The sequence below is a fragment of the Dromiciops gliroides genome, chromosome 4 (assembly GCF_019393635.1).
Source record: "Dromiciops gliroides isolate mDroGli1 chromosome 4, mDroGli1.pri, whole genome shotgun sequence".
Classification (NCBI taxonomy): Eukaryota; Metazoa; Chordata; class Mammalia; order Microbiotheria; family Microbiotheriidae; genus Dromiciops; species Dromiciops gliroides.
The window spans coordinates 232,752,672-232,768,481 of NC_057864.1; the positions used below are offsets into that span (position 1 = coordinate 232,752,672).

General features: G+C 37.4%; 1 pseudogene; it reads left to right on the top strand.

The window, feature by feature from the left end:
• Positions 1-2,340: 2,340 nt before the first annotated feature.
• On the top strand, positions 2,341-15,773 carry LOC122754903 (annotated as a pseudogene).
• Positions 15,774-15,810: the final 37 nt, after the last annotated feature.

The window sequence follows — 15,810 nt, forward strand, 5'->3', positions numbered from 1 at the left end:
CAGAAGTACTGGCCACAAAAATTGTTTCCCAGATTTCTGCCTCCCTTCTAATTTTGGATGCATTGCTTCTGTTTCTACAAAATTTTTTAATTTAATGTAATCAAAATCATCCATTTTGCATTTCATAATATACTCTATCTCTTGTTTGGTCATAAACTGTTTACCTTTCCAAAGATCTGATAGGTAGACTATTCCTTTCTCTCCTAATTTACCTATGGTATCACCTCTTATGTCTAAACCATGCATCCATTTTGACCTTATTTTAGTATAAGGTATAAGATGTTGGTCTATGCCTAATTTCTGCCATACTATCTTCCAGTTTTCCCAGCAGTTTTTGTCAAATACTGAGTTCCTATCCCAGAAGCTGGAGGCTTTGGGTTTATCAAACACTACATTACTAATGTCATTTACTACTGTGTCTCCTGTGCCTAGCCTATTCCATTGATCTATTTCTTATTGACTCTATTTCTTAGCCAGTACCAGATAGTTTTGATGACTGCTGCTTTATAGTAAAGCTCCAGGTTTGGTACCGCTAAACCACCTTCCTGTGAATTTTTTTTCACTATTTCCCTGGATATTCTTGATTTTTTGTTTTTCCAGATGAATTTTGTTATTATTTTTTCTAGCTCTATAAAATAATTTTTAGGTAGTCTGATTGGTATGGCACTGAATAAGTAAATTAATTTAGGCAGTATTGTCATTTTTACTATATTAGCTCTGCCTATCCATGAGCAATTGATATCTTTCCAATTATTTAGATCTGATTTGATTTGTGTGAAGAGTGTTTGGTAGTTGTGTTCATAGAGTTTCTGGGTTTGTCTTGGCAAGTAGACTCCCAAGTATTTTATATTATCTACTGTTACTTTAAATGGGATTTCTCTTTCTATCTCTTGCTGCTGGACTTCACATCAATTTCTTTAGACAGTTTCTTTACTTTCTTCTTTTTCCTCCCCAACAAAATTGTTTCTCTTTCTGTCACGAGAAGTTCATTTGTGAGGTCTTCCTATCCTTTCTCAGACTCAAGTCTCTGGAGAACTTTAGTATAATAGATCCTACCTATCCTTCTCTGAATCCTCTGAAATAAGCTCAACGTTAAATTAATTATCGGTATCTATTTTTTTCTCCTCTACTATAAATTCTAAGATAGAGTTTCCCCTCAAGTGCCCTATCATTTCTATTTTAGCAACGAGTGCTTCTTTGTTGATAGGAGTACTTAGTAACATTTTTTTAATTAAGCCATCCTTTTCTATATCACTCTAGACCAGTTCATCTTCTTAAATTTAGATTAATACTCTTGACTACTTGATGAACTCAATACCTCTACTTTGTGTCTCAATCTATTCTATACATCACTACCATATTATTTCTGAAACAGCTTTCATCACTTTCCTCCTCAAGGACATAAAAATGACAAATTCTAGAGGGAATGAGGGAAAATAAGTACATTAATGTACAACTATTGATGGAGTGGTGAACTGGTCTAACTATTCTGGGAGCTATAAAACTGTGTATACCCTTTGATCCAGGTCTATACTCCAAAGAAGCCAAAGGCAAAAAAAGAACATATATGTACAAAAATATTTATAGTTCTTCTTGTGGTGGCAAAGAATTAGAAACTAGGGGATACTTATTAATTGAAGAACAAAGGAACAAACTATGGTATATGATTGTGTAGAAAACTATTGTTGCCATAAGAAATTATGAGGGTAGTGATTTCAGGGAAAAAACCATGGTGGGGAGGGCAGCTAGGTGGCACAGTGGATAAAGCACTGACCCTGGATTCAGGAGGACCTGAGTTCAAATCCAACCTCAGACACTTCGCACTTAGTAGCTGTGTGACCCTGGGCAAGTCACTTAACCCTCACTGCCCCACCCCCCCAAAAAAAATTTTTTTCAGGAAAACAAAACAAAACAAAACATGGCAAGACCTATATAAATTGATGCAAAGTAACATGAGAAGAACTGGGGGAATAGTGTGCATAGTAACATCAATGTTGTAATGATCAACTATGAAAGACTCTGATCAGTATAATGATTCAAGACTATTCATTCCAAAGGACTCATGGTGAAAAAAATGCTATCCACCTCCAGAGAAGAGAACTGATAAACTCTGAGTGCAAACTGAACTATAATTTTCTCACTTTATTTTTGTTTTTTTTTTTCAATATGGCTAATATGAACGTGCATTTTGTGTTATTTCATATGTATAATTGATATACTGTTTGTCTTCTCAGTGGGTGGGAGAAGGGCAGGCAGGAGGGAATGAATCTGGAACTTGAAATTTTAAAAGGATGTTAAAAAAATTTTTTTTTTTAAGAGCATGTCCAGGTCCGCAGAGTCATGGCGGTGGGCAGCCTGGACAAGGACCCCTCCACTTCAGCCTTCGGGGTGGCTGGAACCAGTGCTTTTCCGGATCAAGATACAGCAGTGGAGAAAAAGTCACCCAGAAAGAAGAGAGGCCCACGCAGAAAGACCTTGCAGGTTCCTCTAGAGGTAGAGAAGTCTAACAGTAATGAAGAAAGAGATGAGACTAGCAAGCCAACCTGCCCTGACGAGGAAGAGGAGGAAGAAGATGAGCCTGCTGGAACAGGTTTGGGAAACCTACAGCAGAGGACTCAGTCCAGGATTGAAAAGGTCTGTGAGGTGGTCCAGTACCTGCTAGTGAAGGATCAGACAAAGGTGCCAATCAAATTAACTGATATTGTGAATACCATAATTAAAGAATACAAGGAAATGACCAGAGAAATCATCAACCGAGCTGGGCAGATGTTGCAGCAGGTGTTTGGAATAGAGTTGAAGGAGATCAATGACAAAGCTCCTGCTTATGCACTCCTTAACAAACTGGAGCCCCCTGGAAGATGACTGCATGCAGCCAAAACATGATACAGCAAAGATGGGGCTTCTGATGGTGATTGAGCCTCATTTTCATGAAGGGGAACTCTGCTAAGGAGGCTGTGGTTCGGGATATGCTCAGGAAGATGTGACTTGACCCAGACAAAAAAGCATCCACTCTTTAGGGATGTAAAGAAGCTGGTCACTGATGAATTTGTCAACCAGAGGTATTTGGAGTACAACCGGATTCCCTTCACCGACCCTCAGGAATATGAGTTCCTCTAGGGACCCAGAGCTTTCCTAGAGACCAGCAAGATGCAGGTCCTTCACTTCATGGCTAAGATCCAAAGGAGGGACCCTCGTAGCCAGGCGGTCCAATACAATGAAGCCCTTCGGGAGAAAGTGGCAACTAACTCTGCCTCTGCCTCTGCCTCTCCCTCACCCTCGGTCTCCGGTACGTCTATGCCTCTGCCTCAGCCTCTGCCTCCACCTAGGCTTCAGCTTTGGCAGAGGCCGAGTCTGAGGCTGAATCCAAGGCCAAAGCCTGTGCCTCTGCCTCTGCCTCTGGGAGTTTCCTGGAGTATGAGAATGGCCTATCTGAGTGCCCCATTGAGGTGGCAGTTCCAAAGCACAGAAAGTGTCGTTCCACACGAGCTATGTGCACAATAGTTATGAATTAGGATCCATCCCCTCTGTCGTCTGGGTCCAATAAACTTGCAAGCTGAAAAAAAAAAAGCATGTCTAGTCTTTCCATCCTTAAAACACTCTCAATTGATCCTTTCATCCTGATTATTATCAGTAATCTTCCCTTTGTGGCCTCCCTGAAAAGGCCATCTACAATAGGTGCCTTTCTTTCCTCTTAATCACTTCATAGCCCCTTAATTCAGCTACCGACCTCATCATTCCACCAAAACTGCTCTCTCCAAAGTTCCCAGGGATATCTTAATTGCCAAATCTAATGACCTTTTCTCAAACCTCAACCTTCTTGATGTCTTTGCAGTCTTTAGGTATTGATCACCCTCTTCTCCTTGATACTCTCTTCTCTCCAGCTTTTCAGGACACTACTCTCTCCTGATTCTCCTATATGACCTTCTTAGTCTTCTTTGCTGAATCTTCATCCAGGCAATGTCTCCTAATAATGGGTGTCCCACAAGGTTCTCTCCTGGGCCCCATTCTTTTCTCCTTCTATACTTTTCCAAGGTCACAGTTAGTAAGCGTCTGACACTGAATTTAATTCGTCTTCCTGACTCCCTATCCAATACCCTATCCATAGCACCATGTAGCTTCCATCTGCCACCACCTTTCTAGTTTTCTTAAATCTTATACCCACATACTCTTTGAAGTAGTGACCTTAGTTTCATTGTTCTTCCTCAAACAAGACTCCATCTTCCAACTCTGGTCATCTTCACTGGTGGTATCCCATGTCTGGATTGCTTTCCCTCCTCACCTCTGCCTCCTGACTTTCCTGAAGTCCCAGCTAAAACTCTACCTTCTAAAGGAAACCTGCCCTAATCCCCCCCAATTTTATTGCCTTCTCAAGTTTGTCTGATAAAGGCCTCATTTCTCAAAGATGGAGAACTGAGACAAATTTATTAAAATAAGAGCCATTCTCTAAGTGATCAATGATCAAAAGATATGAACAGTTTTCAGATGAAATAATCAAAGCTATATGAAAAAATGCTCTAACTCACTATTGGCTGAAAATATGAAAGTCAAAACAATTCCGGGGTACTACCTCATATCTATTATATTGGCTAATAGGGCAGAAGAGGAAAATAAGAAATATTGTGGGAGATGTGGGGAAAATGAGACATTAATGCACTGTTGGTGGAGTTGTAAACTGATTCAACCATTCTGTAGAGCAATTTGGAACTATGCCCAAAGGGCTATAAAACCACATATATTCTTTGACCTAGCAATACCACTACTTGGTCTATATCCAAAAAGACATTTTTTTTAAATTAAGAGGACCTATATGTACAAAAAATATTTACAGCAATTGTTTTCTGGTGGCAAAAAATTGGAAATTGAGAAGATGCTTATCCGTTAGGGAATGGCTAAACAAATTGTGGTGCCGTATTATGATGTAATACTATTATACTATCAGAAATGATGAGCAAGATGCTCTCAGAAAAACCTGGAAAGATTTACATGAGTTGATACAAAGTAAAATATACAAAGTAACAGCAATATTGTGAGATGATCAGCTGTGAATGACTTAGCTATTCTCAGCAATACAAGACAACTCAGAAGGACTTATAAAAATTATAATTATCCCCAGAGAAAGAACTGATAGTGTATGAATACAGATTGAAGCATATTTTTTACTTTATTTTTCTTGAGTTGTTTTCTTTCACAACACGACTAATATGGAAATGTTTTGTATGAGACTACACATGTATAATATATTGAATTGCTTGCCTTCTTAAAGGGAGGTTGAGGAGGGGAGGAAGGAAAAGTTTGGAACACAAAGTTTTAAAATGGATGTTAAAATTGTTTTTACATGTAATTGGGGAAAAATAAAATGCTAAATATGAAAAAAATTAGTGCCTTCCCTCTGTTGATTTCCAATTTATCCTAAATATGACTTGTTTCCATATAGTTGTTTGCATTTATTGTCTCCATTAGAGTGTGAATTCCTTGAGAACAAGGACTGTATCTTTTTTTTTATTCCCAGGGCTTAGCATAATGCCTGGCACATAGGAAGTATTTAATAAAAGTTTACTGAGGGACTGGCATAAACTAGGTTACCTCACAACATACATCTAGATAAGCTCTAAATGGATATGTGACTTAGACTTAAAAGGTAACATGGTAAGCAAATTAGAAGTACAAAGAAGAAATTACCTTTCAAATCTATAGATAAGGAGAAAAGTTCATAATCAAACAAGAGCTAGGATCACACAAAATAAAATAGACAATTTTGGATTTGATTATATAAAATTTTTAAAGGTTTTGCACAAACAAATCTAATGTAGTAAAAATTAGAAGGAAGATGGGTAACTGGAGGTAAAAAAAATCTTTGCAACAAGTTTCCCTGATAAAGCTCTCATTTCCTACATATATAAGGAACTGATTCACATTTATAAAATTTGTCATTCCCAACAGAATGCTAGAAAAGTTACACATGATAGATGTCTGGAGAAAATTGAATGGGGATAGAAAGGAATATACCTTTTTCTCAGCAATACATGGCACATTTTCAATAACTAACTATGTATTAGGGCACAAAAACATCATAGTCAAATGTAGAAAGGCAGAAATAATAAATGCATCCTTCTCAGATGATGATGCAATAAAAATTACATGTAAGAAAGAGCCAGGGAAAAGTAGACTGAAAATCAATTGGAAACTAAATTATTTCATTCTAAAGAATGAATGGGTCAAACAACAAATCATAGAAACAATCAATAACTTTATCCAAGAAAATGACAATAATGAGACAACATACCACAATCTATGGGATGCAGCCAAATCATTGCTTAGGGGAAAATTTATAGCTCAAACTGCTTACATGAATAAAAAAGAAAGAGAAGATCAATGAATTGGGAATGTAACTTAAAAAGCTAGAAAAAGAACAAATTAGAAATCCCCAATTAGATACTAAACTAGAAATCCTGAAAATTAAAGGAGAAATTAATAAAATTGAATGCAAGAGAACTATAGAATTAATCAATAAAACTAAGAGCTGGTTTTATGAAAAAACCAACAAAATAGATAAAATATTGGTTAATTTGATTTAAAAAAAGAAAACCAAATTACCAGTATCAAAAATGAAAGGGATGATGTTACCACCAATGAAGTAGAAATTAAATCAATAATTAGGAATTATTTTGGCCAACTGTATGCCAATAAGTTTGACAATCTAAATGAAATGGATAAATATTTACAAAAATACAAACTGCCCAGGTTAAGTGAAGAGGAAATAAAATCCTTAAATAAGCCCATATTAGAAAAAGAAATTGAACAAGCCATTAATGAACTCCCTAAGAAAAAATCCCCAGGGCCAGATGGGTTAACAGGTGAATTTTACCGAACATTTAAAGAACAATTAATTCCAATATTATACAAAATATTTGGAAAAATAGGTGAAGAAGGAGTTCTACCAAATTCGTTTTATGACACAAATATGGTGGTGATACCAAAACCAGGCAGAGCAAAAACAGAGAAAGAAAATTATAGACCAATTTCCCTAATGAATATTGATGCTAAAATCTTAAATAAGATATTAGCAAGGAGATTACAGCAAGTGATCACCAGGATAATACACTATGACCAGGTAGGATTTATACCAGGAATGCAGGACTGGTTCAACATAAGGAAAACTATTAACATAATCAACCACATCAATAAGAAAACTAACCAAAATCATATGATTATCTCAATAGATGCAGAGAAAGCTTTTGACAAAATACAACACCCATTCCTGATAAAAACATTAGAGAGCTTAGGAATAGGTGGAGCTTTCCTTAAAATAATAAGCAGTATCTACCTAAAACCATGAGCAAGCATTATATGTAATGGAGATAAATTAGAGGCCTTCCCAATAAGATCAGGGGTGAAACAGGGATGTCCATTATCACCTCTATTATTTAATATATTTTTTTTACATTTTTTTGTGTGAGGCAATTGGGGTTAAGTGACTTGCTTAGGGTCACACAGCTAGTAAGTGTTAAGTATCTGAGGCTGGATATGAACTCAGGTCCTCCTGAATCCAGGGCCAGTGCTCTATCCACTGGGCCACCTAGCTGCCCCTCTATTATTTAATATTGTACTAGAAATGTTAGTGTTAGCAATCAGAGAAGAAAAAGGAATTAAAGGAATTAGAATAGGCAAGGAAGAAATCACTCTTTGCAGATGATATGATGGTATACTTAGAGAATCCTAGAGAATCAACTCAAAAATTACTTGAAACAATTAACAACTTTAGCAAAGTAGCAGGATATAAAATAAATCCACATAAATCATCGGCATTTCTATATATGACCAACAAAGTTCAGCAGCAAGAGATAGAAAGAGAAATTCCATTTAAAGTAACAGTATATAATATAAATACTTGGGAGTCTACTTGCCAAGACAAACCCAGGAACTCTATGAACACAACTACCAAACACTTTTCACACAAATCAAATCAGATCTAAATAATTGGAAAAATATCAATTGCTCATGGATAGGCAGAGCTAATATAGTAAAAATGACAATTCTACCTAAATTAATTTACTTATTTAGTGCCATACCAATCAGACTACCTAAAAATTATTTTATAGAGCTAGAAAAAATAATAACAAAATTCATCTGGAAAAAAAAGTCAAGAATATCCAGGGAAATAATGAAAAAAAATGCACAGGAAGGTGGGTTAGCTGTATCAAATCTGGAGCTTTACTATAAAGCAGCAGTCATCAAAACTATCTGGTACTGGCTAAGAAATAGAGTAGAGGATCAATGGAATAGGCTAGGCACAGGAGACACAGTAGTAAATGACATTAGTAATGTAGTGTTTGATAAACCCAAAGCCTCCAGCTTCTGGGATAGGAACTCAGTATTTGACAAAAACTGCTGGGAAAACTGGAAGATAGTATGGCAGAAATTAGGCATAGACCAACATCTTATACCTTATACTAAAATAAGGCCAAAATGGATGCATGGTTTAGACATAAGAGGTGATACCATAGGTAAATTAGGAGAGGAAGGAATAGTATACCTTTCAGATCTTTGGAAAGGAGAACAGTTTATGACCAAACTAGAGAATATTATGAAATGCAAAATGGATGATTTTGATTACATTAAATTAAAAAGGTTTTGTACAAACAGAAGCAATGCATCCAAAATTAGAAGGGATGCAGAAAGCTGGGAAACTATTTTTATAGCCAGTACTTCTGATAAAGGCCTCATTTCTAAAATATATAGGGAACTAAATCAAATTTATAAGAATCCAAGTCATTCCCCAATTGAGAAATGGTCAAAGGATATGAACAGGCAGTTTTCTGATGAAGAAATCAAAGCTATCTATTCCCATATGAAAAAATCCTCTAAATCACTATTGATTAGAGAGATGCAAATTAAAACAACTCTGAGGTACCACCTGACACCTATCACAAAAAAGGAAAATAATAAATGTTGGAGAAGCTGTGGAAAAATTGGAACACTAATGCATTATTGGTGGAGCTGTGAACTGATCCAACCATTCTGGAGAGCAATTTGGAATTATGCCCAAAGGGCGATAAAGCTGTGCATACCCTTTGACCCAGCAATACCACTTTTGGGTCTTTTTCCCAAGGAGATCATAGAAAAGGGGAAAGGACCCACATGTTCAAAAATATTTATAGCTGCTCTTTTTGTGGTGGCAAGGAATTAGAAATTTAGGGGTTGCCCATCAGTTGGGGAATGGCTGAACAAGTTGTGGTATATGAATGTAATGGAATTCTATTGTGCTCTAAGAAATGATGAGCAGGAGGAGTTCATAGAAACCTGGAAGGACTTGCATGAACTGATGATGAGTGAGATGAGCAGAACCAGGAGAACATTATACACAGTATCATCAACATTATGTGTTGATCAACTGTGACAAACTGGATTGTTCTCACCAATACAATGGTAAAAGAAAGTTCCAGGGGACTTATGATGGAAAAGGCTCTCCAAATCCAGGGAAAAAAAAGAACTGTGGAATATGGATGCTGATTGAGCCATACTACTTCTTTTATTTTGGGTGCTGTTGTTTTTCTATTTTAAGGTTTTTCCTTATTGCTCTGATTCTTCTCTTATAGCATGACTGATGCAGAAATATGTTTAATATTATGTATATGTATATGTACGTGTGTGTGCACACATGTGTGTGTGTGTGTGTGTGTGTGTGTGTATAAAAATAACCTATATAGGGGCGGCTCGGTGGTGCAGTGGATAAAGCACTGGCCCTGGAGTCAGGAGTACCTGAGTTCAAATCCGGCCTCAGACACTTAACACTTACTAGCTGTGTGACCCTGGGCAAGTCACTTAATCCCAATTGCCTCACTAAAAAAATACAAAAATAACCTATATAGGATTGCCTGCTGTCTAGGGGAGAGGGAAGGGGGTGGAGGGAGAAAAATTTGAAATTGGAAATCTTATATAAACAAATGTTGAAAACTATCTCTACATGTAACTGGAAAATTATAAAATATTTTTATTTTTTAAAAAGTTGTCATTCCCCCTATAAATAAATAATCAAAGGTTATGAATGTGTATTTTTTGAAGGAACAAATCTGAGCTATAAACAATACTATGAAAAAGAATCTCTAATTAATAATGAGAGAAACACAAATTAACCTTTGAGGTTTTATTTCATACCTACCAAACTGGCAAAGATGACAAAAGTGGAAAATGACAAATATTTAAAAAGTTGTGGGAAAACAAATACACTAGAGCATTGGGGGCGGGGAGGGTGTTGGGTTTTTGTTTTTGTTGTTGTTGTTGTTTGGTTTTTTGTGAGGCAATTGGGGTTAAGTGACTTGCCTAGGGTCACACAGCTAGTAAGTGTTAAGTGTCTAAGGCCGGATATGAACACAGGTCCTCCTGACTCCAGGGCCGGTGCTCTATCCACTGCACCACCTAGCTGCCCTCTAGAGCATTGTTGATAGAGCTGTGAACTGGTTCAACTATTCTGGAAAACAGTTTGAAACTGCTTTAACTCAGCTATACCACTACTAGACCTATCTGCCAAAAAAAAAAAAAAGGAAAAAGGGTTATATGTACAAAAATATTTATAGCATATCTTTTCATGGTAGCCAAAAATTGTAAATATAAGGGACTTTCCTCCTATTGGAGAATGGCCAAACAAATTGCAATATATGACTGTAACAATATTATTGTACCTTAAAAATGATGAAATGGACATTCAGAGGGAACTAGGAACTTTAATTATTTTTTTACTTTTATTTTTATTTTCGGTTCCAAATTTTCTCCTCCCTCCACCCATTGAGAAGGCAAGAAATGAAATACCCATTGTATATATGAAGTCATATAAAACATATTAGAAATGTTCAAAATAAAAACAAGAAAAATAAAGAAAATGTGCTTCAATCTGTGCTCTGAGTCTATCAGTTCTCTATCTGGAAGTGGATAGCATTTTTCATCAAGAATCTTTTAGAATTGTATTAGATCATTGTTTTGATCAGTTACTAAGTCTTTTGCAATATTTCACAGTAATCTTTACATATTGTCCTGCTGTTACTCTTGGTTACAGTGTGCTCCTGGTTCTGCTCACTTCACTTTGCATCAGGTCATATGTCTTAGGAAGATTCTTATGAATTGATTCAGAATGAAGTAAACAAAACTAGAATTTATACAATAACATTTTAGATTTAAAAAAACACTTTGAAAGATTTCAGAATGCTGATCAACAGAATGATAAAACTGTCAGTCCAAAAGAATGGCAATTAAACATGCCTCTTATCATCTAATAGAAAGGTGGTAAACTTAAAATACAGAAATATACATTTTCAGTCATAGCTAGGGTAGAATTTGCTTTATTGAATTATGTAGATATATATTGAAGGATTTGTTTTAGGGGTTTATTTGTTTAATGAATATGAGAGAGGAGGAGAGTATGAGGGGCAGACTAATTAAAAAAAAATTTGTTAAATTTGAAAAGTTAAAAACAAAAACAAATATGTAAAGGCCAAAAGCCTTTTTTTGCTTAGCTCTCCATAATTTGGTCCCATTTTGCATATTCAATTCTTGTTTCATACTACTTCACAACAGAAACCACTCTGCTCAGTTTGAAAGATAAATCTTATTTCTAAACCCAGGGTGTTTTAGGTGCTGTTGTTCAGCTATAACTCTGAATTGGTGGAAAGAAGACTGATGAAAGGCTAAGTGCATGTGTGACGAGAGGGTTAGTGAGACAGCTTTGGAGAGGGCAAATGTTATTCATTCTGGCTTCGAGAACAGATACACGAGGTTCTAGACTCTACTGGTGACCAACTCAAGATACATGGAAAGAGAGACAAACTTTGGAAGCCAGACTTGTAAGCAAAGCTGGTCCCTCACCATGTCTGGGATTAACAACTTTCTTCCCTAAACTTTGGGGAATTTCCCCTTAGGTGGAAATTAGGGCCTCTCTTTTGATTGAGTACAGATCTCATCTTGCTCCCTCCTTTTCAGTATTCTGTATATTCGGATCTGTATAACTTCTCCAATTTATGCTTGCTATTTGCTTTAATAAATGGTTTCATTCAACGGCCTGCTTATAGGTAATTAGCATTTGGTCAGAAAAGACCAAACTGATGGACATAAGCTTAGGGTACCCAGTGGCCATGGAAGCTTAGTGGTTTTTGAACCTAAAAACTGTGTCACTAGAGTAGCAATATTTAATAAAGTGGATAGATATAATTCTAGGTTACTAGCACTTTCTCTCAAGAGAATAAAGTGGCCAGTCACATGTTCCTTCTCCCATTCCCTGAAAGGCAAGAATTACATTCTCCCTTAGTAAAATATAAATAAGATTTTTTTTTTTAGTGAGGCAATTGGGGTTAAGTGACTTGCCCAGGGTCACACAGCTAGTAAGTGTCAAGTGTCTGAGGCCGGATTTGAACTCAGGTACTCCTGATTCCAGGGCCGGTGCTCTATCCACTGCGCCACCTAGCTGCCCCCTATAAATAAGATTTTAAAGATATCTATCCATGCTTCTTCTTCTTCAGCTTTCTGTCTTTATTTTTAGACATTCTCTGTGAATACACATGCCTTCCGTGGACAGTACACCTTAAACATAGAATTGTGGGACAAAATGCACATTTCAGGAGCTTAAAGAGTAAATGAGTGGGGCAGCTAGGTGGTGCAGTGGATAGAAAACCGGCCCTGGACTCAGGAGGACCTGAGTTCAAATCTGGACTCAGACACTTGACACCAGCTGTGTGACCCTGGGCAAGTCACTTAACCCTCATTGCCCAGCAAAAGAAAAGAAAAGAAAGAGTAAATGAGTAAAGGAAATGAATGCAGCAGCAGCAAACCAATGTTTACAGTGGGAGAAAAGTACAACTCTAGGTTCAAGATAAAGTATTTTCAATACTTTTTAAGCCAAAGATGTAGAAATCAAGAAGGACAATACTGAAGATGCCTGAAAAAAAGATGAACTTGAGAACAAAGTTCCTTAAGGAATAGCTCTTCTAGGACCTAGTATAGCAGATGAGAGGGAGTTCTCTCATGAACAGTCAAAGGAGACTATGGTTCCAATTATCTCAGTACTGTCTCCTGTTACACAATTCTGGTATGCTTATGGTTTAAACTATACCTAGGTCTAGTTAAAACTGACTGCTGATACTCTCCAGCAAGATTGCTGATGCAGCATAGTTATAATTCCACCTTCCTTGCCCTGGCAAATTTTTAGAAACCCCCTACCTTTTGCTACTGATTCATCCTCCCTGTCCCCATTGTCCCACTAGGCACAAGTCAGCTGCCAAGCTGAAAACTCTATGAAAACCTAGGTTCCAAGGGTCTCTGGGTGTTTGATAAGAAAACAATGCTGAGTGAGATGAGCAGAACCAGAAGAACATTGTACACAGTATCATCAACATTGTGTTGATCAACTGTGATAGACTAGATTCTTCTCACCAATACAACGGTACAAGAAAATTCCAAAGGACTTGTGATGGAAAAGGCTCTCCAAATCCAGAAAAAAAAAAAAAAGAACTGTGGAATATGGCTGCTGATTGAACCATACTATTTCTTTGGGTTTTGGTGCTGTTGTTTTTCTTTTTTGAGGTTTTCCCTTATTGCTCTGATTCTTCTCTTATAGCGTGACTAATGCAGAAATATGTTTAATGTTTTTTATATATACACATATATAACCTATATCAGATTATCTGCTGTCTGGGGGAGGTGGAAAGGGAGGGAAGGGAGGAAGAAAAATTTGAAATTGGAAATCTTATATAAACAAATGTTGAAAACTCTCTCTACATGTGGCTGGAAAATAATAAAATACTTTTATTAAAAAAAAAAAGAAAAGAAAAGAAAACACATCCCACTACCTATTTAGGCTACTACCCAGCATGCTGACTTGTGGGAGTGCCCATCCATATCTACCTCCTGAGCTAGTTGGCTAAGTATCAAAACATCACTCCAACCCATCCACCCAGATTCAGCCTTTATTACTTCCATTACACTCTATGTCCACTTAAATATTTCCTCTTCCCATTAAATCAGCCAGGATGTATTTGGCACAGTTCTCCACATTCCCAATTCTGGAAAGTTTTCTGTGTACCTAGGAAGGCTCAGACATCCTTACACTAAATAGCTTCCACAGATTTCGTGTGACACAGATCTTAATGTTAAATATTACAACATTTACAAGTATCTCATTTTACTCCAACATGGAACCTGAAACTCCTAATTGGCCTGAGTCAGACCTGGTCTGGAAGAATATAAAAAAACAATCCCCACTGTACAAGAAAGTAGGAATGGTTTGCAGTCTGTAGCAGTACTCACATTGATGAGATCACAGATGCACCATAGTATTTAAACTGACAATAGTATGATAATTTCCAATTACTTAGCACAGTAAACCAGAAGGGCCATATTATGACATGTAGCTGAATAACACAATACACAATGACCTGGTCCCAGAATTCAAAAAAAGGAAGAGAATAAACTGAATTGCTTTTCGATAATTATGCACTATGTAAGACAATCCCACGCTACTTCCTGACACAAAAATCCATCTTTTAACACCAATTTTCAAACATGTTGCTATATGACTATGAATTATGACCAAAGTTTCAAAGTCATAATTAGTTAAAAGAGCAATGAAAAGATATATGGTAGCCATAAATAGGTTGCAAAGATATTACAAACAAAGACAAGCACCAGAAGTGGTATAAAGGATGTTATCCAGGAAATATATGTATGAATAATAAAGGTAGCCTGTCACGTAAAGACCAAGGGATTACAGATGAACAGACCTGGGTCTACATTGGTGTTTATCCACCTAGTACAAAATCCTCCAGTAAAATCCTTCATAATGGTGTGAATGTGGAATTATTTAAGACAATGCCATTGGTGCACAAACTTCAGTATGTCCAACTGGCTGGAAATGCTCTAACACATTCTACAAGCTGTCACCTGAGGACTAGCCTAAGCAAAAACAAAACAAAACCCATGACCAAAAGGCTAACCACTTGATGATGAATTTTCTTTGGCCAAAGCACTTCATGAAACCCTACTAAGGCATGGAGATAGCTATGGGCGTAGTATCTGATATAGGTATAGTATCTATACAGATAAACTACTTCTTTTAAGTATTGATTAGGCACTTGTATGCCAGAGACTATGCTAAGCATCGATAAAGACAAAAACAAAACAATCCCTGCCCTCAAGGATCTTACATTCTCCAGGAGTAAGTGGAAATTTTATTAATGAGGCCCTGGAAATAATTATGGGACATATAATAATGTAAAATAACTGACAGAGGTCTTGGTCTGCTCAGAGAAGGGCAGCACCCGGTTCCACAGTAAAGTCCCTCTTCTTTCATCCCTAAACTATTTACTCAGGACCTTGCACAGAGTAAGTGCTCAGTAAATATCTGCTAACACACACACACACACACACACACACACACACACCCCTATCTCTCAACTCTCTTCTCCCCAGTCACCTCTTTTTTCTCTCCTTTCCCTCCCCTTACATCCCCCATAGAGCCTCCACCCTGACCCCGCAACTGCCTCAAAGACGAACCCTTTTCGCGCCACTTCTCCACCTACGCTCCGGAACCTGAGGCCCCGCCATCCCCATTACCCAATCTCTGCTTTAGTGCGGGCCAAAGTCTCCCGGTTGCTAGGGGCAACAGCGGGGCCAGGAACAGCAAGGCCCAGCGAAGGGAGTTGTCATGGTTTCCACTCCTCCTATTTCCCCTCCACCTTAGGCACAGCCCCGCCTCCGCACCCCTTGGCGCCGGCGCCTACGCAATACGCTAGGGTGGAAACCAGCCCCACCTGGCGGAAAGGGGGTGGG